The sequence below is a fragment of the Bufo gargarizans genome, chromosome 1 (assembly GCF_014858855.1).
Source record: "Bufo gargarizans isolate SCDJY-AF-19 chromosome 1, ASM1485885v1, whole genome shotgun sequence".
In the NCBI taxonomy this organism is placed as follows: Eukaryota; Metazoa; Chordata; class Amphibia; order Anura; family Bufonidae; genus Bufo; species Bufo gargarizans.
In genome coordinates, this window is record NC_058080.1 from 248,798,873 (window position 1) to 248,824,811 (window position 25,939).

The following is a 25,939-nucleotide window of genomic DNA, read 5'->3' on the forward strand; positions in this document are numbered from 1 at the left end:
CATAATTGAGGATGACCATGCATGCACATTGTTCTCTCCATTTACTTCAGAGGCCCAGATGGGACAACCCCTTTTTTTCTGCTTATAAACTGCACCATGAAAAAAATGAAGTGCCCTGGTCATTCTTCATGCATGTTCCATATCCAGAATTCCCTTTAAAAATCGGCATTAATGAAAATCCACAGCAAAACTGCATCAAAAAGTGTGGTATAAAATGCATCAGAAAAAAACACGTCCCAAAAAACCTGATGTGGATTCTGCATTAGGTTTTTTTAAGCACAGAAAATACTCTGTGTGAACAAACCCAAAGAGGCTGCAGGACCAGCAGCTTACAGTGGAAAGGCTAAAGAGAGATAAGGTGGCATTCTGCAATCAGCTGCTGTGGTTGCAACCGCTGTCCGTGCCTACAAAGTTCTGTCAGACGTCTGGTCCAATATTTCAGGATTTGGGGCCATATTTCCAATTTTGCCCAGGGCCACATTTTGTCTAAAACCGGCCCTGTCCACAGTGCTCCCATAACAGTGACCTCCACAGAGCCCCATAACAGTGACATCCACAGAGCCCCATAACAGTGACATCCACAGAGCCCCCATAACAGTGACATCCACAGAGCAGAGCTCTCTATAACAGTGACATCCACAGAGCCCCATAACAGTGGCATCCACAGAGTAGAGCTCCCTATAACAGAGACATCCACAGAGCCCCTTAACAGTGACATCCACAGAGTAGAGCTCCCTATAACAGAGACATCCACAGAGCCCCTTAACAGTGGCATCCACAGAGTAGAGCTCCCTATAACAGAGACATCCACAGAGCCCCATAACAGTGGCATCCACAGAGTAGAGCTCCCTATAACAGAGACATCCACAGAGCCCCTTAACAGTGACATCCACAGACCAGAGCTCTCTATAACAGTGACATCCACAGAGCCCCATAACAGTGACATTGACAGAGCAGAGCTCCCTATAATAGTGACATCCACAGAGCAGAGCTCTCTATACCAGTGACATCCACAGAGGCCCATAACAGTGACATCCACGGAGTAGAGCTCCCTATAACAGTGACATCCACAGAGCCCCATAACAGTGACATCCATGGAGCAGAGCTCCCTATAACAGTGACATCCATGGAGCAGAGCTCCCTATAACAGTGACATCCACAGAGCCCCATGACAGTGACATCCACAGAGCCCCATAACATTGACATCCACAGAGACCCATAACAGTGACATCCACAGTGCCCCCATAACAGTGAAATCCACAGAGCAGAGCTCTCTATAACAGTGACATCCACAGAGCCCCATAACAGTGACATCGACAGAGCAGAGCTCCCTATAATAGTGACATCCACAGTGCCCCCATAACAGTGACATCCACAGAGCAGAGCTCTCTATAACAGTGACATCCACAGAGCCCCATACCAGTGACATCCACAGAGCAGAGCTCTCTATAACAGTGACATCCACAGAGCCCCATAACAGTGACATCCACGGAGCAGAGCTCCCTATAACAGAGACATCCACAGAGCCCCATAACAGTGACATCCACAGAGCCCCATAACAGTGACATCCACAGAGCAGAGCTCCCTATAACAGTGACATCCACAGAGCCCCATAACAGTGACATCCACGGAGCAGAGCTCCCTATAACAGTGACATCCACAGAGCCCCATAACAGTGACATCCACGGAGCAGAGCTCCCTATAACAGTGACATCCACAGAGCCCCATAACAGTGACATCCACAGAGCAGAGCTCTCTATAACAGTGACATCCACAGAGCCCCATAACAGTGACATCGACAGAGCAGAGCTCCCTATAATAGTGACATCCACAGAGCAGAGCTCTCTATAAAAGTGAGATCCACGGAGCCCCATAACAGTGACATCCACGGAGCAGAGCTCCCTATAACAGTGACATCCACAGAGCCCCATAACAGTGACATCCATGGAGCAGAGCTCCCTATAACAGTGACATCCACAGAGCCCCATGACAGTGACATCCACAGAGCCCCATAACAGTGACATCCACAGAGCCCCATAACAGTGACATCCACAGTGCCCCCATAACAGTGAAATCAACAGAGCAGAGCTCTCTATAACAGTGACATCCACAGAGCCCCATAACAGTGACATCGACAGAGCAGAGCTCCCTATAATAGTGACATCCACAGTGCCCCCATAACAGTGACATCCACAGAGCCCCATAACAGTGACATTCACAGAGCAGAGCTCCCTATAACAGTGACATCCACAGAGCCCCATAACAGTGAAATCCACGGAGCAGAGCTCCCTATAACAGTGACATCCACGGAGCAGAGCTCCCTATAACAGTGACATCCACAGAGCCCCATAACAGTGACATCCACAGAGCAGAGCTCTCTATAACAGTGACATCCACAGAGCCCCATAACAGTGACATCGACAGAGCAGAGCTCCCTATAATAGTGACATCCACAGAGCAGAGCTCTCTATAAAAGTGACATCCACAGAGCCCCATAACAGTGACATCCACGGAGCAGAGCTCCCTATAACAGTGACATCCACAGAGCCCCATAACAGTGACATCCACGGAGCAGAGCTCCCTATAACAGTGACATCCACAGAGCCCCATAACAGTGACATCCACAGAGCCCCATAACAGTGACATCCACAGTGCCCCCATAACAGTGACATCCACAGAGCCCCATAACAGTGACATCCACAGAGCCCCATAACAGTGACATCCATAGTGCCCCCATAACAGTGAAATCCACAGAGCAGAGCTCTCTATAACAGTGACATCCACAGAGCCCCATAACAGTGGCATCCACAGAGTAGAGCTCCCTATAACAGAGACATCCACAGAGCCCCATAACAGTGACATCCACAGAGTAGAGCTCCCTATAACAGAGACATCCACAGAGCCCCAAACCAGTGACATCCACAGAGCCCCATAACAGTGACATCCACAGTGCCCCATAACAGTGGCATCCACGTTGCTCTCATAACAATGACATCCACAGTGCCCCATAACAGTGACAACCACAGTGCCCCATAACAGTGACATCCACAGAGCCCCATAACAGTGACATCCACAGAGCCCCATAACAGTGACATCCACAGTGCCCCATAACAGTGGCATCCACGTTGCTCTCATAACAATGACATCCACAGTGCCCCATAACAGTGACAACCACAGTGCCCCATAACAGTGACATCCACAGAGCCCCATAACAGTGACATCCACAGAGCCCCCATAACAGTGACATCCACAGTGCCCCATAACAGTGGCATCCACAGAAACCTTATAATAGTGACATCTGCAGCGCCCCTATAACAGTGATATTCGCAATGCCCCCATTGTCACCCACAGTGCCCCCATTGCCATCCACAGTGCCTTGAAATGCCACCCAGTGCTGCCCAGTTATTCAGCATACAAATAATTATTATTCTAACAAGTCCAGCTGGTTTTCAACACCTCTTTCCAGTCTTTATATAGTAGAATTCTGCCTTGATGGGCATACAGGCACTTGACTAAGTGGTAATCAGAGCTGTGTTCTTTAACAAACTGTGCTCCACTGTACCACCCAGGACAGGTTGGTATGCCATGGAAGTACAGGTGAAACTCGAACAAATATTGTGCAAAGTTCATTTATTTCAGTAATGCAACTTAAAAGGTGAAACTAACATATGAGACTCATTACATGGAAAGCGAGATATTTTAAGCCTTTATTTATTATAATTTGGTTAATTATGGCTTAGAGCTTATGAAACCCCAAAGTCACAATTTTGAGGTCCCCTTTGCTCAGGGGGTATGGATTAATTACCTGGCTAGAGTGTGACACTTTGAGCCTAGAATATTGAACCTTTTCACTAAATTCTAATTTTACTGTAAGTTGCATTATTGCAACTCCTTTTTAAATTGCATTACGGAAATAAATTAACTTTTGCACGATATTCTAATTTTTGAGTTTCACCTGTATACAATGAAAGTCCCTATTAAGTGACTGCAAGCAGAGATCTTGAATACTGTGAGGAATTGATGCAAAAAATAAATAAATAAAGATCTGCAAATTCTATAACCAAAGCAGAGCAAGTTGTCCACTAGATTCATAAAAAAATTCTCCTTTGTCTAGATATAGCTATAGCTATAGCACCCCCTGGTGTTATTTGGAGCCACTTTTAGTGCATGATTCTTATTGGACGGCCTGCAAACTAGCCGCAATCATTCTTTTGCTTATGTGGTGGGACTGAGCTGAGCATGCATGACCACCAGCTCCAACACATGCAGTGGACAAAATACATTTGAGGGCAAATGCCGTTAAAATATTTACAAAGGCATTAGGCCCTCAAATAAATATTAATTGACTCTGTCCAAATATTTACATAATGAAAATATGATTTTCACAAAATAACACAATTCATTGTTCATTGAAAAAAATATTTTGTGTATTTTCATTGAACAGACCATCAAACCAAATGATCTTAAAACTTTCTTCTGCTTCAGAGGTTCAGACATTATTGACAGCATAATGCTGATTCGGCTGCTTTGCCAAACTTCAACAAGAAATGTGATTTGTTATGAAGTACTTGATCACGAATTGCATTCCATTGTATGTAGCTGGTTACGGCACCTGAGAGTCACATTGAGGCCTTTCAGGGGTTAAAAAAAGTATATACTCACCTCATCCCCCAGTCGCGGCCATCTTGATTGAAGAAAACATGACAAATCTCACGCATGCTGAAGTGATGACTTCATCATGCTGGACGGAAGTGGTGACATCATCACTGATAACTTCACTGTGCCTGGCCAGCATGGTGACGTCACAAGTCAGCACATGCGAGATTTGACGCAGTTTTTTATTTCAATAAAGAGAGCCGCAACAGCCTCTCTGCTATCAAATGGATGAGGTGAGTATGATTTTTTTTTTACCGCCATTTCAGGAAAAAGTTACTTATTACAGTGAAGTGCGAGAATATTCACTTTCGTGACGAATCAGATTTTTCCTGAAATTCCGATTAAAATCCACTTCATTAACTTTGATTCGCTCAACACTAGCTATGCTCAATGTGGTCCATCTGGATATGTTTTAAGTGTGAAAATGGATACACCATAGCGGTCATGAAAGCAGTAACGTTGGTGTGAACTCCATAAACTCCATTCTGAGGATCATATTAAACTGCATTCAGGATCATATCCCCACCATTCGGAGCAGAGAGGAGGATGAAGCAGCTCTTTACGTCAGTGTTGTGAAGTAACTTGTCCTCCTGGGTGAGTAGGACAGGTTTTGTGTGTACTAATAGGATGGCAGACTTTTATTTTCTCCTGATGATTGCAGAGAGTATGGTTAGAGTTGTAGAAAGAGATGAGTAGATATATAATATGGAGAGTACTATCAAGAGCTTTGTGGGTGAGATTAAGATGTTTAAACCCTCTCACCCTCTCTCAAAATTTACATATAATGTAACAACACAGTGTTGGTTTTTGCTGTTTTTTCCCATCCCCCCCAAAAAAAGTTAATTAATCAGTAAGTTATGGAGAAAAAAAAATCACAGAAAAAAAGATAATAATGCACTAAAACAACAGATGCAAACATGATATATGGACTAAGCCCTCACTCTGATATGATAAAACCCGAGACTCCCAACCAATATATTTTAATTAAAACACATCTGTGCCCGCCTATGGGCGCACGGCGAGGGGTCCCTTAAAGTACATGTTTTTCATTACACCAGTTGCAGTGAAGCAACAAGGGCACAGGTACCCTTTTAGTGATGTAGTAGATGGTACCCAGGTGTAGGAATGCCAGCAGACTTTGGTATATAGTGTGGCAGGCAAACTCCTCTCTAATACGTCTGTTGCACTCTGGCTCTGCTGGGCTGATAGGATAGCTGTATAACTTAGCTATCTCTGGGTGCTGCAACTCTCTTGTAGTCTGACTGAATTCTGCTACAGGAGTCTCTCTCTCCTGGCTCCTGAGGCTCTAAGCTTCTGCCTCCATATCCAGCTGAGCTGAAGGTGCTCCAGCTAGCCAGGGCAAGGCATGTCCAATAGGGATGTGCACCTGCTGCACACCCTTCCTTGGCAGGGGGTAAACTAGAACTAACTGGTCCCCACCCTTCCTGCAGGAAATGGGAAACCGCCCACCACACCACAGAGGGGGGTTAGAATGGAACTTGAAATAAAGAAGCAAATGAACCATTGGTGAGTGCTGCCTATTATTTCTTCATCTCAGTTTGCAAGATTTAATGACTTTATCTTTTGGATTGTGCACCACCTTGCTGGTCTTTGTTTGGAGGTATCGAGAGGCTTGTGCAGGCACGCACCAGTGTGAACACGCATCAGCAGTGCCACCTGTGATTTTTTGCTGTTGATTAGAATGGAACAGACAGCTGCATTCTATGAGACTGTAGCTCTGCCGTGTTTGCTGCCACCTACTGTTGAACCAGGCACATTACATGATAACATAAACAGTTGCATAATAGGAAATGCATATTGTGAAAGACTGGGAATAAATACGCAGGATGACACTAGGTTAACAACACGAGATAGTAGTAAGGTGCAGAAATGTTAATGCCACTATGGGGAATTACATACCCACGCCAAGGTGGTCTCAGTCAGGTCCTACTCTAAACCTACCTATGCTGTTGGGTATCTACGTTCCGGAGGGCAGACCCTTCACATATAGTGTTCTGCTCCTAGTCACCTCTATGTGCATCCAGCAACTGATGAGAGGAGGAGCACGCACACCTGTTTGTAGCACCTAATCAAGGTCGCCTGTTAGATAGGCAGTGAAAAGTGCACAAGAATGCTACTCCCAGGAGAAAACAGAAGCACATTCACATTTGAAGGTGCCACTCCCTCAAGTGTATACTGCAAACTAAGCAAAAATAACAAGATCAAAACATCATGCACGATATGATTAATAAATATGTGGATGTCCATGGCTACATTTATCAAAATAAAATCACAGAAAACAAATAATAATGCACTAACACAACAGATGCAAGCATTATATATCTGAGACTCTCAGCCAATATATTTGGATCAAAACACATCTGTGCCCGCCTACCCGCGCAAAGGTGGTCTCAGTCAGACAGTGAAGGAGCTGTAACAACGGGGGGACTGGTCTGGTGGGACTCTTACTGATGGAACCTTTCTCTAAGATCCTGAACCAGGCAATACCCTTCATCTGATTGGCCAATGCTGCATTGATGTCCATAACTGAGCAGGTCACCTAGAAAAATATTTTAAGGCCAGTGATAATGTAACACTTGTAGATAGGGACAGACACGGACAGTATTCCCTGATCTGAAACATCCGAAGTCAATTCGCATAAAACTTTGTTCTAAAACTGTACAGAGCGGGAACTCCGTACAGTATTAGAATGTATTGGTTCCGATGAGCCGAAGTTATGGTTTTTTACAGTACATGTAATGTCCTCTGATATCACATAATAAGTCTGGACATGCTGGGATTTATAGCTCTCTCCTCATATCTTCTCCTGTAATGTCCTCTGACATCACATAATACCAGCCTGGACATGTTGGGAGTTGTATTCCTCCCCTCTTATTATTTCTTCCTGTAATGTTCTCCAATATCACATAATAGCAGTCTGAACATGCTGGGAGTTGTATTACTCTCCTCTTATACCTCCTCTCTGTAATGTCCAATAGCAATGTCTTGGAGCAGCGAGGAAAGGCATTAAATATCACAAGTAGGCACCAAGTTTGGTGAGAAAAGCAATGATTTCTGGTGTAGATTTCTGAGTGACACTGTTATATAGCATATGGGTGGGTGAACGTGCAGAAGATCTTGGTCTCTGGAACATTTTCATCATGGGGCCCAGCCTTTTCTATTATGCCCCAGAGAGAGAATCTGATTCACGTGTAGAAGGAGGTGGGCCAGGATCTCTAAACGCAGGACATCTTCACACTTGGCTCTTCTGGCATGCCTCCTCCTCAATGTGTATGTGGACCGTGTACAGTATATATGTGTATGAAATGTGTATACTGTATGTGAGTGAGTAATGCATATGGGTGTTTGTATGTGTGTATTATACTGCAGTACCAGTGATGTGTAGCAAAATAGCAGTAATACATTTGTGTGTGGTATAGCGGTACCATGTGTCTGTGTGGTATAGCAGTATGTAATTTGTGCTGAGTTTTATAGGAGGGGGACTACATGTGACGTAATAGTGCATCATATGTCGGGTCCTTTAAAGATGCAGATTGCTCCAGAGCGGAGTGGGCACCATAGTCGCCGGGTGCCTGCCGTTCATTGTCTGTGAAAAGACAGAGCCTGCTGAGGCTCCAATGCCTTTTACAGGTATATTCCAATGTAGACCTGTAGGTGGCAGTACTGCCAATCTTTGTATATTTGTAATAAATAAACTTTCATTTCTTTATACAAATTGCAATCCAATGATTGCATGTTATAGTCACCTATAGGAATTTCTGTGTATGAAAATGCACCTAGTATAAAAATATTTATACCATATGGCGAACGGCGTAATGGAAAATAAAATTCACAATGGCCAATTTTTTTATCGCTTCGCCACTGAAAAACATTTAATAAAAAGTTATCAAAAAGTCATACACACCCCAGAATTGTATCACTGAAAAGTACAGATCAACCCACATAGCTATGTAGACATAACTATTAAGCTCTTTTCTGCTGCAGCTAAGGGGGACGTGTCCATGCTCGCCCCTATCCCAGCTCAGGAGGCAGTTGAAGGATGAAACTGAGCATGTGCGGCTTTCTCAGTGAGCAGGTCAAAGAAATAAGAAAAAAACAAACAGCAGGTGTCGCTATACAGATACATTTTTATTAAATAACTCAGCGGCTATGCAAATTTTTAATTGCATGCAATTACCAAATAATTCAGATCCAAGTGCTGGTTTGAAAACTGCAGAATAATTTTCATGGGGAAACCCCTTTAGTGTGGGTTTGGCATCTCAATGAGATACTGTTAAATAACATTAGTTATCTCTCTTCTATAGCACAAAAATTATCTTTTTATTTCAAGGAAAATCCCCCGTCAGACACCTCCCCTACAATATTCTGGGAGGCGTCAAATGCTTTTATAAGAGGAGAAGCTATTGCACTAGGCCCCAAGGTTATGAAAGAAGGGCAAAAAACACTTAAAAGGGTTTTCCAGGTCTTTTATACTGATGACCTATCCTCAGGAATAGATCATCAGTAGCCGATAAGCTGTTTGAGAAGGCACCGGCGCTCGCAGTAGTGAGAGAATGGAGCTGAGCGCGAAACCAAACACAATCGCTATACAATGTACGGCGCTGTGCTTGGTGAGCCCAAGGCAGCAGCTAAAAGATCTCTTAAACATTAACCCTTAGGATACCGCAGGTTTTTTGGTTTTTGCTTTTTCATTTTTCTTACCTATTTTCCTTGAGCCATAACGTTTTTATATTTCTGGTCACGAAGCTGTATGAGGGCTTATTTTTTGTGGGACAAGTTGTACTTTCTAATGCCACCATTTATTATGGCAAAAAAAGGTAGTGGGAAGCTGCAAAAAAAATTCCAAATGGGGTGGAATTGGAAAAAAATGCAATTCCTCCACCGTTTTACGCAAATTGCGGATCCGCAAAACATAGATGGCGTCCGTGTGTGTTCCGCAATTTGCGGATTGACAGGGACAGCCATTAATATAACTGCCTATTCTTGTCCGCATTTTGCGGACAATAATAGGACAGGTTATATTTTTTTTGTGGCCCACGGTACGGAGCATCCGATGCGGACAGCACACGGAGTGCTGTCCGCATCTTTTGCGGCCCCACCCTTGAAGTGAATGGGTCTGCATGCAAACCGCAAAAACTGCAGCTCGGATGTGGACCAAAACAACAGCCGTGTGCATGAGGCCTTATACTGCAAAAAACAAGCCATATAAGGCCATGTGAACGAAAAAAAGATAAAATACTGTATATGTCTCTGGGAAGGCAGGGAGTAAAAAAATGAAAACGCAATAACGGAAAATTGCCAGAAGTAGAAGGAGTCAATTAAGTTCTATGTGTGTTTGTGTTTTCATGGGGATCACACTGCATTGAATCTTTGCGACAGATAAAGAAATGCTTAACTACAGGTTTAGAGTAGGACAAGACTTTAATTACTGCAGTCCTGCAGTTAAACTTTATTTTAGGCCTCCTGCACACGACCGTAGGTGTCCCGTTGCCGTATTGCGGACCGCAATACACGGGCACCGTTCCGTGTGTATTCCACATCACGAATGCGGACCCATTCACTTCAATGGGTCCACAAATCTGGAGATGCAGAATGGTGCGGAATGGAAGCACAGAACGGAAGCACTACGGAGTGCTTCCATGGGGTTTCGTCCCGCAAAAAGATAGAACATGTCCTATCTTTTTGCGGAACGGGCGGATCGCGGACCCATTAAAGTGAATGGGTCCACGATCCACTGCAGCTGCCCCACGGTCGGTGTTCGTGCATTACGGCGCGCAATTTGCGGGCCGCAGCACGGTCCTGGGGCGCACACGTTCGTGTGCAGGAGACCTTAGGCATGAATTAGCTTAGAAGATTATTCCATTCAGCGGAAGTCAAAGGGGCCTGGAGAACAGTATGGTGCAGCTTCTATATGCTGTAAAACATAGAGACTGCAGAAGCCAAAAAGTGCAAATTTTCTAATAAAAACCTATTCCAAAAATATTTTTACCCCACAGTAACCAGTGTGAATATAACTAAGCTAAAAGCAAAAACAATGTTTTTAATCCTAAATAACATCAATGACTTAAAATATGGTTCTAAAGATGTCTAAGAATTTTCAAAAAACACAATATATGATTCATTATTTTAAAATCCATGGAGTGCAACAGTTAAATAAAACTGGCTGAAATGGGAAAATATCTTTTCTCTAAATTCAATCTCACTTTGACTGCTTTCTATTGTGTATTGAGAATGCTAAGAGGAATCATACCGTACCTATCAGAGGCGGAATTTGGCTTCTTGCCTGGTACAACATGAAACTATCAGTTTCCCAGTGCTCTCCTATTATCAACAGCTTATCAGGCAATGGAAATCTAGAGATGTGCTCCAGCAGCAGGAAATTGCATTTCATTGTCATTGTGGGGTAACTTCCCAAACCTGGGCTCTGAACTACTTCACGGACGTCAGTGAAGAAGACATCTTAATGACTTTATCGTTTCACAGTAGACCTACAAGAGAATCATCTGTTCCTTTTTGTCTTCTAAAACTAAACCTTGTAGGAAGCCATACATTTGGGTTCAGATTTCCTGGCACTCCATATTAGATGGAATATGTGTCCTAGCAATTAATAATAATGGGGTAGCTGAAGAGGGCTTCAGATAGAGGTTTATGTAGTGTGGGACAATCAGACATTTGTAACAGGTTGGAGAAAGGTATTTAAAATCAATGTAATACCTTACATTGGGCCAAGTCCTCCAAACATGACCTCTTTGCCACATCCCCAAAACCTTGAGAATCAGAGAATATGTTGAAAAAATGCGTATGATTTGGCTATTTTACAGTGGAAGGCTGAGATGTATGCCTCCGTGTAGCCATTGTGTGGCAAACGTCCACTGTCCATAAGATGAAAAAATGTATACAGGGAGTGCAGAATTATTAGGCAAATGAGTATTTTGACCACATCATCCTCTTTATGCATGTTGTCTTACTCCAAGCTGTATAGGCTCGAAAGCCTACTACCAATTAAGCATATTAGGTGATGTGCATCTCTGTAATGAGAAGGGGTGTGGTCTAATGACATCAACACCCTATATCAGGTGTGCATAATTATTAGGCAACTTCCTTTCCTTTGGCAAAATGGGTCAAAAGAAGGACTTGACAGGCTCAGAAAAGTAAAAAATAGTGAGATATCTTGTAGAGGGATGCAGCACTCTTAAAATTGCAAAGCTTCTGAAGCGTGATCATCGAACAATCAAGCGTTTCATTCAAAATAGTCAACAGGGTCGCAAGAAGCGTGTGGAAAAACCAAGGCGCAAAATAACTGCCCATGAACTGAGAAAAGTCAAGCGTGCAGCTGCCAAGATGCCACTTGCCACCAGTTTGGCCATATTTCAGAGCTGCAACATCACTGGAGTGCCCAAAAGCACAAGGTGTGCAATACTCAGAGACATGGCCAAGGTAAGAAAGGCTGAAAGACGACCACCACTGAACAAGACACACAAGCTGAAACGTCAATACTGGGCCAAGAAATATCTCAAGACTGATTTTTCTAAGGTTTTATGGACTGATGAAATGAGAGTGAGTCTTGATGGGCCAGATGGATGGGCCCGTGGCTGGATTGGTAAAGGGCAGAGAGCTCCAGTCCGACTCAGACGCCAGCAAGGTGGAGGTGGAGTACTGGTTTGGGCTGGTATCATCAAAGATGAGCTTGTGGGGCCTTTTCGGGTTGAGGATGGAGTCAAGCTCAACTCCCAGTCCTACTGCCAGTTTCTGGAAGACACCTTCTTCAAGCAGTGGTACAGGAAGAAGTCTGCATCCTTCAAGAAAAACATGATTTTCATGCAGGACAATGCTCCATCACACGCGTCCAAGTACTCCACAGCGTGGCTGGCAAGAAAGGGTATAAAAGAAGAAAATCTAATGACATGGCCTCCTTGTTCACCTGATCTGAACCCCATTGAGAACCTGTGGTCCATCATCAAATGTGAGATTTACAAGGAGGGAAAACAGTACACCTCTCTGAACAGTGTCTGGGAGGCTGTGGTTGCTGCTGCACGCAATGTTGATGGTGAACAGATCAAAACACTGACAGAATCCATGGATGGCAGGCTTTTGAGTGTCCTTGCAAAGAAAGGTGGCTATATTGGTCACTGATTTGTTTTTGTTTTGTTTTTGAATGTCAGAAATGTATATTTGTGAATGTTGAGATGTTATATTGGTTTCACTGGTAAAAATAAATAATTGAAATGGGTATATATTAGTTTTTTGTTAAGTTGCCTAATAATTATGCACAGTAATAGTCACCTGCACACACAGATATCCCCCTAAAATAGCTAAAACTAAAAACAAACTAAAAACTACTTCCAAAAATATTCAGCTTTGATATTAATGAGTTTTTTGGGTTCATTGAGAACATGGTTGTTGTTCAATAATAAAATTAATCCTCAAAAATACAACTTGCCTAATAATTCTACACTCCCTGTAACGGAAGCAAAGTGTGCATAACTGAGCATAACGGATGCTTAAATGGAACCTGTCACCTATAAAATGCATATTAAACCGCCAGCAGTACTTATTGCAGCCTGTAGCACGATTATAAAGGTGTCAGTGTCTTTTCTGTACAATGCGCCAAAAGTTTATTCAACAGGCCACGCTATGTAAACGATAGTCTTGAAGTCAAGGGGGCAGCGGCTTTCTCTCCTGAAGTCAAGCGCACCCCGCCCCCTTGCCTGATAGGATGTCCAATTCCTTCACTGCTGGGAGCTTGAGTGTAGTCTTGCCATGCGCAGGCTCTCATGTGCGAGTAACTTCGATTACTTCAATTCACTCAACTCTACAGATTACTACAACCTGCCTGAGTACAATGTTAACAGAAGACAGGCTGCCATAAACAGCATAGAGGACTGAAGAGCAATAAAAGGCCATTCCAAAAGATTACTAGCATGTAACAGTGTTTAATACTAGACTATTTCCACTTGCTGATTCAGTAATTCCAATACAATGCATATACAGCAGTATAGGATGAGCTTTCATCAGGCATTCATCTGATACTAGACTTGCTTCATTATTTTTGGCCGGTAGGAGTTCAAAACTTCTTCTTTGCTTTGGTAAGTGACTTGAGGAAGTACGTTGTAAACATCATGGTCTTACGAGCACCAATAAAGGCAGCTACATGTTTCCTGCAAGACGGGTTCAGCGCACCCTTGACACAGTCACTGTTTCTGGCTTAGGTACCCAGTACTGGTGAGAGCAGGATGGCAGGTAAGTGCTCTTATTGCTGCATGTATATAAAAGTAGACAGTACAATTGTCTTTATAGGAACACTGTGTAGGTGCAAACAGGAAACATTTTTTCTTATGACTAAAATGCAAAATCCAGAATTAGATATCACTGTGCAGATATAACCAGTGTCAGCTGTAAGTACTGTAGGCTTTATGTGAACAGCGCAATCTGACTATCGCACATAGTATAGGAACGCTTGTCATATATGTTTTGTATATACACATGTGTGTATTATCTATGTTTTTTTTTTTACACTTTTAATATTTCTCCTAGGGAACTATAACAAGCAATTAGAGATGAGCGAATTTCATATTTTGAAATTCGTTCACGCTTCTTTGGTGGTAGAAGCAGAATTGCGTTATGGATTCCGTTACCAATGCATTAGCATTTTACACGAGCGAGTCCATTGCGGGAATCGCGCTTCGTGTATCCTCTGTTCTGGACTTGCAGGAGTGCACAGCATTAGGGCTCATTCACACGACCGTGGTTTGGTTCACTTCAATGGGGCCGCAAAAGATGCGGACAGCACTCAGTGTGATGTCCGCATCCGTTGCTCTGTTCCGTGGCACCGCAAAAATGATAAAGCATGTCCTATTCTTTTCCATTTTGCGGACAAGAATAGACATTTCTATAATGCTTTGCAAATTGCAGAAGGCACACAGGCGGCATCCGTGTTTTGCGGATCCGCAGTTTGCCGTGTGAATGAGCCCTTATACTAATTTATAATGCTATGTGCCACTGCTTGAACTTATTGCTACAGGATCATAGTAACATAAAGCTGTCAGTATGATCCTGTAGCAATAAGGTCATGCAGAGTCACATAGCATTATAAATCAGTATAATGCTGTGCGCTCCAGCAAGTCCAGAACAAAGGATCACGCTCACACATGGAGCGTGATTCCCGCAATGGACTCGCTGGTGTCAAACAGCCATTAGAATTACATTAAGTTGCTATGGAGCCCTGCCACAGGCATGCTCTCCTTAGGAACTAATATGCAGCAGCCTTGTACCACCCTTTAGTACAGAGGCGGCTGGTACACGGCTGGAAGTGTGTGCTCCTGGTCTTTAACCTCCCAGATGCAGTGGTCACATTTGACCACGACATCTAAGGGGTTAAATATATGTGATTGACATTATTGTCGATCGCATACATTAGTCTTGAGTGCCTGTTTTTTTTTTTTTTTTATAGATATTGAAAGGTTCAGGGATGAACTGTGGCCAACGAAAATTGTTGAGACTCAAACTGTGGGTTGCAAAATATCAATGTGGACTGCTAATGTACAGTACAGGAGCTCAGCAAGGGGTGTAGGCGGGCATATGCCCCAGGTGCAGAGGATTGAGGGGGCCTCTTTTTGCCTTCTTTGGCACTCAAACATTAGTACTTTGCTCCTGCTATCCCAATGTTATCTGTGGTGTTACCTAGGACTTCCTCAGGTGATTTCTACTATGTTATCTGTACTGAGAGGGCTGTGACTGTGTTATCTGTGGTGTCACATAGGACTGCAGGTGACATCTACTACATTAGCTGTACTCAAAGAGTTATCCATGTTTTATCTGTGGTGTTACACAGGACTGCAGGTGATGTCTACTACATTATCTGTACTGAGAGAACTGTGACTGTGTTATGTGTGGTGTTACATAGGACTGCAGGTGACATCTACTACATTATCTGTACTCAGAGAGTTATCCATGTGTTATCTGTGGTGTTACACAGGACTGCAGGTGACATCTACTGCATTATCTGTACTCAGAGAGTTATCCATGTGTTATCTGTGGTGTTACCTAGGACTTCCTCAGGTGATTTCTACTATGTTATCTGTACTGAGAGGGCTGTGACTGTGTTATCTGTGGTGTTACATAGGACTGCAGGTGACATCTACTACATCATCTGTACTCAAAGAGTTATCCATGTGTTATCTGTGGTGTTACACAGGACTGCAGGTGACTTCTACTACATTATCTGTACTGAGAGAACTGTGACTGTGTTATGTGTGGTGTTACATAGGACTGCAGGTGACATCTACTACATTATCTGTACTCAGAGAGTTATCCATGTGTTATCTGTGGTGTTACACAGGACTGCAGGTGACGTCTACTATGTTATCTGTACACAGAGAGTTATCCATGTGTTATCTGTGGTGTTACATAGGACTTCCACAGGTGACTTCTACTGCATTATCTATATTCAGAGAGCTGTTACTGTGTTATCTGTGGTGTTACATAGAACTGCAGGTGATGTCTGCTACATTATCTGTACTCAAATAATTATCCCTGTATTATCTGTGGTGTTACACAGGACTGCAGATGATGCCTACTACATTATCTGTACTCAGAGAGTTATCCATGTGTTAACTGTGGTTTTACAGGACTCCAGGTAAGGCCTCATGCACACGGACGTTTTTTTTCACGGTCCGCAAAACGGGGTTCCGTTGGTCCGTGATCCGTGACCGTTTTTCCGTCCGTGGGTCTTCCTTGATTTTTGGAGGATCCAAGGACATGAAAAAAAAGTCATTTTGGTGTCCGCCTGGCCGTGCGGAGCCAAACGGATCCGTCCTGAATTACAATGCAAGTCAATGGGGACGGATTCGTTTGATGTTGACACAATATGGTGCCATTTCAAACGGATCCGTCCCCATTGACTTTCAATGTAAAGTCTGGAGTTCTGTTATACCATCGGATTGGAGTTTTCTCCAATCCGATGGTATATTTTAACTTGTAGCGTCCCCATCACCATGGGAACGCCTCTATGTTAGAATATACTGTCGGATATGAGCTACATCGTGAAACTCATTTCCGACAGTATATTCTAACACAGAGGTGTTCCCATGGTGATGGAGACGCTTCAGGTTAGAATATACAAAAAAACTGTGTACATGACTGTCCCCTGCTGCCTGGCAGGTGCTGCCAGGCAGCAGGGGGCAGACCCCCCCACCTGTTTTTAACTCATTGGTGGCCAGTGGGCCCCCCCTCCCCTGTTGTTAACTCGTTGGTGGCCAGTGTGCGCACCCCCCTCCCTCCCTCCCTCTATTGTAATAATAGCATTGGGGCCAGTGTGCGCGCCCCCCCAACCCCCCCCCCCCTCCCTCCCTCTATTGTAATAATAGCATTGGGGCCAGTGTGCGCGCCCCCCCAACCCCCCCCCTCCCTCCCTCTATTGTAATAATAGCATTGGGGCCAGTGTGCCCCCCCCCCCCCCCGATCATCGGTGGCAGCGGAGTAGAAGATTCATACTTACCTGGCTGCTGGCTGCTGCGATCTCTGTGTCCGGCCGGGAGCTCCTCCTACTGGTAAGTGACAGGTCTGTGCGGCGCATTGCTGTCACTTACCAGTAGGAGGAGCTCCCGGCCGGACGCAGACATCGCAGCAGCCAGCAGCCAGGTAAGTATGAAAATCTTCTACTCCGCTGCCACCGATGATCGGGTGGGGGGGGGGTGTGCGCACACTGGCCCCAATGCTATTATTACAATAGAGGGAGGGAGGGGGGGGGGTTGGGGGGGTGCGCACACTGGCCCCAATGTATTAAAACAATAGAGGGAGGGAGGGGGGGGGTTGGGGGGGCGCGCGCACACTGGCCCCAATGTATTAAAACAATAGAGGGAGGGAGGGGGGTGCGCACACTGGCCACCAACGAGTTAACAACAGGGGAGGGGGGGGCCGCACAATGATATTCAAACTGGGGAGGGGGGGGTCTGCCCCCTGCTGCCTGGCAGCCCTGATCTCTTACAGGGGGATATGATAGTACAATTAACCCCTTCAGGTGCCGCACCTGATGGGGTTAATTGTGCTGATCACAGCCCCCTGTAAGAGATCGGGTGCTGCCAGGCAGCAGGGGGCAGTCTTGTACACAGTTTGTAGTGTATTCTAACTAGAAGCGTCCCATCACCATGGGAACGCCTCTGTGTTAGAATATACTGTCGGATCTGAGTTTTCACGAAGTGAAAACTCAGCTCTGAAAAAGCTTTTATGCAGACGGATCTTCGGATCCGTCTGTATGAAACTAAAACCTACGGCCACGGATCACGGACACGGATGCCAATCTTGTGTGCATCCGTGTTCTTTCACGGACCCATTGACTTGAATGGGCCCGTGAACCGTTGGCCGTGAAAAAAATAGGACAGGTCATATTTTTTTCACGGCCAGGAAACACGGCTCACGGATGCGGCTGCCAAACGGTGCATTTTCCGATTTTTCCACGGACCCATTGAAAGTCAATGGGTCCGTGAAAAAAAACGGAAAACGGCACAACGGCCACGGATGCACACAACGGTCGTGTGCATGAGGCCTAACAGTGTCATTACCTGTACAGGGAATGATAACTGTGGCTTTACATAGGACTGCAGGTGATATCCACTGCATTAGCTGTACTCAGAGAGTTAGGCAAGGGCTACATGGCGAAACTGGTCACAGCCAGGATCTCTGAGCAGCGGTGATCCCATAGAAATGAATGGGATCGCCGCTGAAGTAGAAAAAAAACAACATGGCTGGATTTCTTGCGACTGCCGCGGCCATCCTATTCATTTCTATGGGATCACCACTGCTCAGCGATCTTGTCTGCGACAGGTGTCACGCGACCAGTGTTGCCATGTAGCAATAGGCTTATCCCTGTGTTTTCTGTGGTGTTACAGGACTGCAGGTAACAACATGGGCGTGCCTAGGTCCTTTCTCTGGCACCCCCCCCCCCCCAATTGTACCCCCTCCAGTAGTATTGCCCTCATTGTACAAACTTCACAGTAGTTTTGTATAGTTGTGTGCCCCCTCACAGTAGTTATGCCCACATTGTGCCCTCTCACAGTAGTTATGCCAACATTGTGCCCCCCTTATAGTAGTTATGCTCTCTCTGTGCCCCTTTCACAGTTGTAATGCCCTATTTGTGTCCTCTTCACAGTAATAATCCCCTTTGTGTCCCCTTCACAGTAATAATTCCCATTGTGCCCCTTCACAGTAATAATGTCCATTGTGCCCCTTTAATAGTAGTAATGCCCACTGTGCTAGCAATGCCCTCTGTGCCCCCTCCATAGTAGAAATCCCCACTGTGCCCCCTTCACAGTAATAATTCCCACTGTGCCCCTTCACAGTAATAATGCCCATTGTGCTCACTTAATAGTATTAATGCCCACTGTGCTAGTATTGCCCTCTATGCCCCCCCCCCATAGTAGAAATCCCCATTGTGCCCCCTTCACAGTAATAATGCCCACTGTGCCCCCTTCACAAAAATAATGCCCACTGTGCCCCCATCACAGTAATAATGCCCTCTGTGCCCCCTTCATTGTAGTAATGCCCTCTGGCTCTGTGCCCCCTCCATAGTAGAAATGCCCATTGTGCCCCTTCACAGTAACAATGCCCATTGTGCTCACTTAATAGTATTAATGCCCACTGTGCTAGTAATGCCCTCTATGCCCCCTCCATAGTAGAAATCCCCATTGTGCCCCCTTCACAGTAATAATGCCCACTGTGCCCCCTTCACAAAATAATGCCCACTGTTCCCCATCACAGTAATAATGCACTCTGTGCCCGCTCCATAGTAGTAATGCCCTCTGTGCCCCCTCCGTAGTAATAAAGTCCTCTGTGCCCCCTCCATATTAATAAAGTTCTCTGTGCCCCCTCCATAGTAATAAAGTCCTCCGTGCTCCCTCCATAGTAATAAAGTCCTCCGTGCTCCCTCCATAGTAATAAAGTCCTCCATGCTCCCTCCATAGTAATAAAGTCCTCTGTGCCCCCTCCATATTAATAAAGTCCTCTGTGCCCCCTCCATATTAATAAAGTCCTCCATGCTCCCTCCATAGTAATAAAGTCCTCCGTGCTCCCTCCATAGTAATAAAGTCCTCTGTGCTCCCTCCATAGTAATAAAGTCCTTTGTGCCCCCTCCATAGTAATAAAGTCCTCTGTGCCCCCTCCATAGTAATAAAGTCCTCTGTGCCCCCTCCATAGTAATAAAGTCCTCTGTGCCCCCTCCATAGTAATAAAGTCCTCCGTGCTCCCTCCATAGTAATAAAGTCCTCCGTGCTCCCTCCATAGTAATAAAGTCCTCTGTGCCCCCTCCATAGTAATAAAGTCCTCTGTGCCCCCTCCATAGTAATAAAGTCCTCTGTGCCCCCTCCATAGTAATAAAGTCCTCTGTGCCCCCTCCATAGTAATAAAGTCCTCTGTGCTCCCTCCATAGTAATAAAGTCCTCCGTGCTCCCTCCATAGTAATAAAGTCCTCTGTGCTCCCTCCATAGTAATAAAGTCCTCTGTGCCCCCTCCATATTAATAAAGTCCTCCGTGCTCCCTCCATAGTAATAAAGTCCTTTGTGCCCCCTCCATAGTAATAAAGTCCTCCGTGCTCCCTCCATAGTAATAAAGTCCTCCGTGCTCCCTCCATAGTAATAAAGTCCTCTGTGCCCCCTCCATAGTAATAAAGTCCTCCGTGCTCCCTCCATAGCTCCATAGTGATAAAGTCCTCCGTGCTCCCTCCATAGTAATAAAGTCCTCCGTGCTCCCTCCATAGTAATAAAGTCCTCCGTGCTCCCTCCATAGTAATAAAGTCCTCCGTGCCCCCTCCATAGTAATAAAGTCCTCCGTGCTCCCTCCATAGTAATAAAGTCCTCCGTGCTCCCTCCATAGTAATAAAGTCCTCCGTGCTCCCTCCATAGTAATAAAGTCCTCCGTGCTCCCTCCATAGTAATAAAGTCCTCTGTGCCCCCTCCATAGTAATAAAGTCCTCCGTGCTCCCTCCATAGTAATAAAGTCCTTTGTGCCCCCTCCATAGTAATAAAGTCCTCCGTGCTCCCTCCATAGTAATAAAGTCCTCCGTGCTCCCTCCATAGTAATAAAGTCCTTTGTGCCCCCTCCATAGTAATAAAGTCCTCCGTGCTCCCTCCATAGTAATAAAGTCCTCCGTGATCCCTCCATAGTAATAAAGTCCTCTGTGCCCCCTCCATATTAATTGCAGGCTGAATTGTGGAGCAGGGAGAAGTCTTTCTGCTTCACCATTCTGTGTGCCACCGGCCTGAAGGAAGGGAGGAGCGCTGGCAGCTGAGCAGTGAGTGACAGGACCGCTGTGCTTTACAGACTATTCCACGTGACCCATTCGGGCTATCCAGGAGCCCTGGTGCCTTATGAACTGTTTTAAGGACACTGTGTGGCTTGACAGGAAATGCCTAGTGATTAACTGGGAGAGGATGTCCGTCCAGGACTGCCGCATCATGGATGGTCCGGATGTCGACGAAGAAGAGGATTAATACCCCTCTCCTTCCATCCTCTCCCCCCATTGTGTCTGTCTTTCAATAAAGCTTCGGGCCTGTGACTCCCCTCCCATTCCCCACTTCCCCACCCCCTTCCCCTACCACTTGTCTGATGCCTATTGATTGATGTGTGATGTTAAAATATTAGTGTGGCACTGTGTGTGGTGTATGGCACAGGATCTGTGCATGCGCTGTGCTGTACACCCATGCACAAATTGTTTTCTGTGTATTTATTGTACTGTGTTTCAGCCTGCTCTGCGCCGCAGTATAATGTATGTTTTGTGTTGATGACTGATTGCTAATAAAAGCTATTTTCAATCAAAAAGTGAGTGACAGGACCGCAGCTCCCGGCACTCCAGCAATGAGCGCTTCCATCTGTATTGATGGAAGCGCTCATTGCTTCTGGCACCCCCTGAGAGCCGGCACCCAGAGCAGACCGCCCCCCATGCCCTTAGTGCGCCACTTGGTAACAATTATCTGTACAGGGAACAATGACTGTGGCTTTACATAGGACTGCAGGTACATGATACTACATTATCTGTACTCTGCTCATGAAGCTACATAATTGACAAATATGGTATTTCACATGTTGCCTCATGAAAGTGGGTGATGACCAGAGAATGTGTGTATTGTACAGTACCTACCTACTGTAAGCCATTAGATATTGGGCATAGACAACATCTGCATGAAGTTTGTATGTTCTCCCCGTGTTTGCGTGGGTTTCCTCCGGGTACTTCGGTTTCCTTCCACACTCTGAAGACGTACTGATAGGGACCTTAGATTGTGAGCCCCATTGGGGTCAGATTAATGCTAATGTCTGCAAAGCTCTGCGGATATAGTAGCGCTATATAAGTGAGTATAATAAATAACACTCTTGTCTGTGGCCTGGAGCAAGGCGTTTATACTTGAGTGAAATTAGATGTTGTAGAAAGTTAGTGCTGAATCTACTGTACAACAAATCTACAACGCAAGCATTTTATAAAACCCCATTTACACACTTTTGGGGGATGTAATTAAAATGGAAGAAAGAAATTATTAAAGAGGTTGTCCCATTACAAGCACTTATCCCCTATACACAGTGTCTCATAGGCAGGCATCAAATTGATGGGTCGTTTGAATGAAGTGGTGGTCACACTCCACTATCTCCGGCAGTCCCATAGAGTTCAATGTAGCGGTATTCAAATGGGGGAACACAGGGCCCCTGTTCTCATGATTGAACGGTCAGACCTCTGACAAATGTTTTTTAATGGGACAACCAGTTTAAAGTATTATGGGTGTCTTGCTCGCAACCACTGGCGAGTTGCGCTGCAACCCTATTCCATTCCATTATGTTTTTACTCTTGTCACGGCCAAACTCGCTGGGTATCCCTAGCCTAACTGCAAATATCTGGCTGAAGAGTGTTTGGCTTTGAAAAGCCAAACGATTCAAACTCATTGTAGGGAACAGCTTCCTTTTCTGCCATTTGTTAATCTAGAAAATAATAAATATAATACTGTATTTTGTAAAACATGAATATAGCTCTATGAAGTTGGTATGACAAGGCACTGGGGCATACCCGTATCTTGCAATGCTTGACTGGCAAGTTTTTTACCAAAAGCAGCCAGCACCTAGCACCTTTCCACATGCAAAAGTGCCAGTGAAATACATCAGGTCACCCTGGCATAGTAGTGTTTTACATATATCAAACAGGATACACCGAGATGATAACTACAGCACAGGCTCCAATACAGGTTATATACATGGGCGGACTGGGAGCTTAAAGAGACCCAATGTTGTAGGCAGGTCCAAATTGACAGAAGGTGGGCAGCACAATCAGGCATGGACAACAGAAAGTAGGCGAGTCAACATACCATAGTGGTGCACAAAATACAACTCTAGCAAAACCAAATGCCATAGTGCAGCATAAAATATTGCCACCCGACTGTAGTATTCAACTATATCACCATACAGAGGATGGCAATACAGTTAAGTTCAGGAGAGAAAGAACTTGAGGCCTGGTTCATCAGTACATGGGCCCCCTGGGAAATTTCCCTGCAGGGTCTATGGCCAGTCTGCCTCTGGTAATATACAGTGTGTGGCCCATTGTTCCTTTAAACCCCTGCATATACTGTAGTTCTACATCGGAAGCCTATGTGCCCCTGAAGTAAGTGCCCAGTCTGGGAGATTAGTATTTAGAGATGGGCAAAGTATAAAAAAATTCGATTTGGCTGCCTCACTGAATTTTACAAAAAAAAATTCTTCGTGACAAATTACTTTGACACAAAGCACATTTCTTTGTAAGTAGTGGTACAATGACAGGAAGCAGCGATCGTGCCACCCCCGTCATTGCACCCCTCAGATGCTTCGTTCGTACATGATCGCAGCATCTGATATTAATATTACAGTGTAAAGTAAAAAATTTAATCATACTTACCTTATCCAACAGGCTCGCAACGGGCTGACCGCTGTCATTTTGATTGAAGATCTAGCGCAAAATCTTAGCGCAAAATCTTGCTTAGCCCGTGATGACGTCATCACGTCAGCCGGCGTGTTGACGTCATACGTCACCAAGCACAGAATTTCATGCAAGATCTCAATCAAGATGGTGGCAGCCGGCCTGTTGTGAGCAAATTGATGAGGTATGATTTTTTAGTTTTTTACTGCCATTCAAGGAAAATCGATTCTCTACCACGAAGAACAAGATAATTCGGCTTCGCAGCGAATCAAATTTTCCCTGAAATTCAGGTTGAAGTCTACTTTGTGGACTTCAATTCGCTCAACACTATTAGTATTACTTTGAGACATCAAACGAAAGGCACATACTGTACATGTCTGAAGTCACAGAAGTTTACAAATCATCCGCTGGTCTTTAAGGTCTTATATAAAAATTACTCCCTCCCCTTGTTAAAAAAATAATCTTGGTGGCACAGAATAAAAACTAAAAAGTGCTCTGATAAAGAAGTCACAGAAATGGATGGTTGCAATTCCTGATGACAGTAAATCTTTCCAAATTTGCATTGCCATTTATTGGTAATTTATAGACAGGATCTGAAATATGCAAATTCGTTTTTCACCAAAATACTCCCTCAGAGAAACACTCATTTACATAGCAATAGCTTGTGGCCGAGTGACTACATATACAATAAATAGTGTCCTTGTTCTGTATCTTCTTTATTATTAAATGGTTTTCATGGGTTTAGTTTTTTGCAGAACCTGTAAGTGCAGTCAGTACTGAAAAAAAGAAATTCTGATAAAAACACCATTTGCAGGCTTGTTCTGCTGGTGTGAGTCAACTAACAACATCCCATGAGAGGAAGTTTTTTCTAACACATCTACCACATTGCTTTATTCAAAGCCCTAAAATGAAAAATTTGCATATTGACCACTGATGTGTGAAATGTCTGTCACTTGACTCCTCTCTGTACAGCAACATCTATATAGAGCTGCACCATTTGTCATAAACCAGCGAGTGTGAACCGGCTGTACCACATGTCCTACCTCCTCTAAGGGCGTTGTCTAAGTGAACCCCTCGATCTTCACAGTACACCTGATGGTGGGGATAGACTTTCCCAAAGGGGATCAGCAGGTCGCTACATCTTGAGGAGGATAGGCACCCGAGGCAGCTGGTCCAGGTGGACCAGGAGGTACCTGAGAAAGGTACCAGAGGTACAGTGCAGGACTGAAGGATGAGGCAGAGGCGAAGTCAGAAAGGCAAAAGGTCAGGGCAGGCCGCATAGGTACAGGTCAGGCAATCCGGGTCAGCAACAGGAGAGTCAAAGCAAGCAGTCAGGGATCAAACGAGTAGCAGAATCCAGGAACACAAGTACGAGTCAAGAACACAAAACCACAAGCAAATATCAGGAACCTTAGCAGAACACCTTGACGCTGAGGCATCTGGGAAGGGGCTTAACCACTTATATATGTGCATGAGGGCTAGGATTGGTCAACGATGTCACATGACCTAATCCATAAAGCCCAGGAAGTAACATGCGCTCTCCCTTAAGGAAGTGCTGCAGGAAACAAGCAGCAAGCATGCTGTGGCTAGGGCTGAGAAGAAACTGTGGAGCGGATCCCAGAACAACAGTACCTACACAGATAAAGCCCAGTGCTGCAGCAGTGAATGAGAAGCACTGGCTGCAGATCACCGCTGAACACAGCGCCCAGGACCACGGCAGTAAGCAGGGGAACAGCAGAGCACAGCACCACATAGAGCTGTCATGTGTGCGCCTCGACACTGGTGCCATGCTTGTGGTTTCTGGTGGCAACGTGTTGCTGTTGTGGCATGTAGTGGCAGTGTCTCGGCTTTGGCTGTGTGCGCCGTGACATGGTTGCCATGCATGCTGTTGCCGGTGGCAACTGGTTGCATGTTGGCTTGTGTGTGCACTTCCCCTTTAAGTTGTAGCCTTCCCCTGTCTAGTGCTGTAAGGGTTAACTCCCTGACTGGGTGTGGTCACTTGGGTTTTATCTCTGTGGCTTCCTGGCTGGAGTCAGTTGTACTTCAGCTGTTGTTGGTGCTGGAGCTCTGCTCCAGTCCAGGGTGTTCTATCTGCCCGGTCCATGAGGGCCACCTTGTAGGACATCGATGTCATCTGCGATGTCATTCCTTTCTCTCCCTTTTATCCTCTATGTACCCAATCTCACTTCTTGTATGTTTGGTGTGGGTTTAGGTTCAGGGTTTGTTGTACGTCTTGTTTGTTGTTACATGTCTGGGCTGTTGTTGGTGTTTGTCCCTGCATGTGTGCAAGATGTTTTCTCTGTGCATGTTGTACCTCCGAAAGGGGGCTGGTTTCCCGGAGGG